Source organism: Pediculus humanus, genomic scaffold (genome assembly GCF_000006295.1).
Source record: "Pediculus humanus corporis 1103172108195 genomic scaffold, whole genome shotgun sequence".
NCBI lineage: Eukaryota > Metazoa > Arthropoda > Insecta > Psocodea > Pediculidae > Pediculus > Pediculus humanus.
The window spans coordinates 286,009-291,008 of record NW_002987765.1 but is presented as its reverse complement, the minus strand read 5'-3'; positions in this window follow the sequence as shown (position 1 = coordinate 291,008).

The following is a 5,000-nucleotide window of genomic DNA, read 5'->3' as shown; positions in this document are numbered from 1 at the left end:
TAAAATATAAAAAGAGGAAAAATTTAAGGAATCAAAAATTTCTCGTTTCACGCGTTAGAATGATAATATAAATAAATTTCCATGAAATTTATTTTACAATTTAACGATTATAATTGACGTCTCATTCAAAAATCGAACTTTTGATATATAAATACAAACACATGTAAAATCGTTAAAACGAACAGGAAGTGAACAACAAACAACAAACAACAAATCTCACAAAGAACGTTATTAATAAATCACAAATATCAAAAACGTTGATTGAAACATGTTTTTGACTATTTGAATAAAAAAATTAATTAATATAATTGTCGAAAATCAATCCTTTCTTCGTTCGTTTGTTTGTTTGTTTGTTGTTTGTTTGTTACAAAATATTTTTTTTTAAATGTTAATTTACTAACAGGTGCTTCGGTCGTTTGTTTATTGTCAAATTTTATTAAACAAATCGGTGGTTATTTTAAAAAAGAGATAATAAATAACTTTTTAGATTTGTTTTTATTTATATTAGATCGGATTTAAATTTTTAACAAACAAACAAACAAACTATTGTTTGTTGTTGTATGCTTAAGATGGAAAAAAAAAACAAATTTTTTTTTATAAAAAATCGGAAGAAACGTTTGTAAGGGAAAAATTCAAGGATATCCTCGCGCTCACCAACTTGTTGATTCTTTTCATTACAACACCAATTCCTCTCTCTCTCTCTCTTTTTATCTTTTTTTAAATTCTTATTTTTTGTCCTTTTCTTTTCCTTTTTTTTCTTCCTGCAAATTTACATGAGAAATTTTTTTAACTACCATCCTTTTTTTTTTACGTTTTTATTTTTTTTCCAATATACTTAAAATTTTATTTATTTATTATTAACTCTCTTGTATTTTCCATTATTATTATTATTATCATTTGTTATTAAAAAATAATATTTAAAAAAAATTGAACCTTCTAAAGTGACGTAATAATATATTTTGTTAATAAATATCTATAAATTATTTTTGAGAGAAGAGAAAAGATTTATTGTTTGTGGTTTGTTTTATAAGTACATTATTAAATATATTGTTTTTTACATTCGCGTATTTTATATTATTATTATTATTATTATTTTGAAATGAGATTTAAACTCAGAGTTACAGAAAGAAAGGAAAAGAAAGAGAGAGAGAGGTTGTTACAAAGAGACTAAGAGAGGCACAAAGTGATAAACACAGAAAGATACAAAATGAAATTGAGAGTGAGAAATAAATTAACACAAAGGAACAAAATAGATAGAGAGAAAGAGAGAGAGAGAAAATTAAAACAAAAGACAGAATAGATAGATAGAGGGAGATAGAGAACACAGGGAGAAATAGATGAAAATTGAGAGAAAGAGTTAAAAAATGTGAGAGAACAAAAGAAAAACAGAAAGTTAGAGATAGATAACAAAAAAACATGAAAGAGAGAGAGAAAGTGCAAAAAATAGGATAGAGATAGAGAGTAAAAGAAAGACAGAGAGAAAGAGAGAACAAAAGAAAGACAGGAAGAGAGGGAGAGAGAAAAAGTAACGCAAAAAAACAGGGTAGATAGATAGATAGAGAGAAATCAAAAGTAACACAGAAAAATAGAATATAAAGAGAGAAAGAAAGCCAAAAACAGAAGGAGAGAATGAACAACACAAAAAGAGAAAAAAAATTATGGTTAAAGGGAGAAAAAGAAAGAGAGAGAGAAATATAGAGAGGCAGAATGATTAGAGAAAGAGAGAGAGAAAAATAGAGCATTAGAAAGAGAGAAAGAGTTAGAGGGAGAGAAACAGAATAATAGAGAGAAAGAGAGAGAAAAGGGAGGTGAATGGAAAAAAAAAATAATAATCAGGGATTAAAAATCCCCGATTTAGAAAATAATAAAAAACAATTGGAGGGTCACATAGTTAACAAGCGAGCAATTTTTTTTTCTCATAATTAAAACCCTTATGTTAACAACAATTATTAACATTTTCCTAAATGCCAACATTTTATTATTATTATTATTATTATTATTATTATTATTATTAATTAACAATACCCGATCGGATATTTTATTAACTTTTACCCTTTGTTTTATTTTTTACCTTTTTTTTCACGATTTAAAAATTTTTTTTTTTTTTAAATAGGATAATAAAAACCTCAAAAAATTTTTTTTTCTTCCCTTTTTTCCCGGTTTTTTTTCTTTTTCCTTCGGGATAAAAAAAAAAAAATTAAATTCTCACATATTATTTTTTTTTTTTTTCATTTAATATTTGCATAAAGTTTCCCTTGAAATTTTTTCTCTTGAATTTTTTTCTACCCTTTTTTTATTAAATATTTTTTTTTTTTTAATATAAATTGAAATGAAAAAAAAAAAAAATATGTAACTTTATTGTTTACTTAACTCCGAAATAATAATAATAATAATAATGAAAATAAATAAAACATAAAAATTTTAATATGTTATTATTTACTTTAAGTCATATCGTATCATTTTATTTATTTATTTCCGGTTAATAATTTTTTTTTTTAAATGTCGTGATAATTATTTTTAATAAAACAAAATAAAATTGTTTTTCAAAAAAACAAAACAGCAACAACAACAACAACAACAACAACCGCAAAAAATAAACAAAACATTCAATTTTAAATTCGATTCGATTTTTCTTTTTTTTTTTTTTTTGTAAAAGTTGTTTTCATTTATATAATTTATCGTTTTAATTAATTAATTAATTAATTATTTACGTTTTGATTACGTTGTTGTTGTTATTATTATTATTATTAATTTAACTAACTCTCGGTTTCGTTTGTAAATTTAAATAAAAAAAAACCAACCGTTTTTTCCCATCAAAAACGTGTCATTAACTAAATTTTCTAAATAAACGACAAATTTTACAAAATTCATTCCGGCCGCCATTTTGTTTTTTAATTTAAAATATATTACAAGTAAAATATTTAATATTTATGTAAAAAAAAAAAAAAACGTTTTTTGTTAAAAAAATAAAAAAAGTTTTAACCGTTATAATGATAATGATAATAAATGAAATGATTTTCCTCCATTCGTGTTTTTCTGGCCAAGCCGTAGATGTTGTTGTCGTCTCTGGAGTCCAGTTCTGGAAATAACTCGGTCCCATAGAATAAAATGGACTCGGAATGACTTAAGAGAATTGTTGTGACGTCATAGGTTATAAAAAGACAAAAACCTATTCGAGCATCCCTGATATTCCTTAGGGATCGGGGAAGGGATAGAAACCTGGAATGTGTGTGTGTGTTGAAAATAATCCGACAAACATTAAGACGAATCGACGCCATTAAGAGCGACAATAATAATAATAATAATTTTTAAAGCGAGACAACGACAAAAAAAAGACAAAAAAAATTTTTTATAACATAAAAAAAAACAATAAAATATAGTCTGATAGAACGTCTTCCCTTCTACCTTATCATATTATTTCTTCTGCTAATAAATTATGTCTCTCACGATAATAATAATAATAATAATAATAATAATAATAATAATAATAATAATAATTTTTAAAAAATTAAAAAAAAATATGTTTTTTATTATTATTATTTTTTTATTATTATTTTTCTTTCGAATCATAAAAATATTTCATTTATTATTATCATTATTATTGCGGTATTTACGGATTTATACAACAGAATTATACTACTACTACGTCATCTCACCAAAAAAAAAAAAAAATGGCGTACAATTTTATTAAGATTTATATTACGAATTATTATTATTATTACGTGTAATTTAATTTAATTTTTTTTTTTTTTGTCAAATTTAAATATTATAAACATAAAAAAAAAGTTACGTAAAAAAAAAAAAAAATCTGATTAATTTTCACTTATTGAAAATTACACAAGAAAGGTGTGACGTAACAACAACAACAACAACAACAATAAAAATAAAAAAAAAATTTTCGATCGTAGTATAAACGTAGTTGTTGTTGATAATGATAATAAATAAATAAAAATCTTTTATAAACAAAACTAATAATAATTTTTAATCTAAGAGAATCCGTTAACACAGATAATAATAATAATAGTAATAATAATAATTAACCGTTAACGACAAACAAACGTAATAAAAATTAATAAATGAAAAAATTGAATCGTTACGCAAAATTTACTATTATTATTATTATCTTCACGTTTGTGTCGTTTGTCGAGTTCCTACTAAAAAAAATTTCTTCTGCTATTCGATTTGAACACACAAAAAAAAATTTAAATAAATAAAAACTCTAATAATAATAATAATTGTAAATGAAAAATTTTTATATTGTCGTAATAAATTATTATTATTATTATTATTATTATTATTATTATTATTATTATTATTATTATTATTATTATTATATAATTTTATGATTATGAATTCGATTAAATAATAATAATAATAATAATAATAATAATAATACCTCGAGTAATAAATAAAAATTTAACGATTTTATTTTTTATTTTATTTTTTATTTTTGTTTTTCGAGGTTGGCAAAACTTCTTATTATAAATAATATATTTATTTCTTAGAACAAAAGATGTTTGTTTAAATCTTGGCGAAAGCGAAATTTTACCGGAGGGGAGGAGGGGTTGAGGTTAGGATCGGGAGAGGGAAAGGAGAGGGTGTTAAAAATTATTAATTATAAAATCAAAAACGGAGAATTTTATTGTTTAAAAACAAGATGGAAGGTTTTAGGCAAATGTCGGAGAAAAATGAATGAAAATAAGAAGGAAAGTGACCCCGGAAATGGAAAGAAAAAATTCAGAAATTTTTAACGACCGATTACGTTAAACGTACGACGCAAGGCAATTTCCGGTTTTTTTTTTTTTTTTTTAAATTTTTTCGTTTCCTTATTTATTTATCCCTTAAAATTTTTTTTTCAACTATTTGTCTTCTGCTTTTACTTCCCTTTTTTCAAAAAAAAAAAAAAGAAAAAATCGAATTTTTATATACGTCGCCGCCATTTTAATTACAATCAATTTACTTTTCATTCGATTTAATTAATATTCGATTAAGAAAAAAAA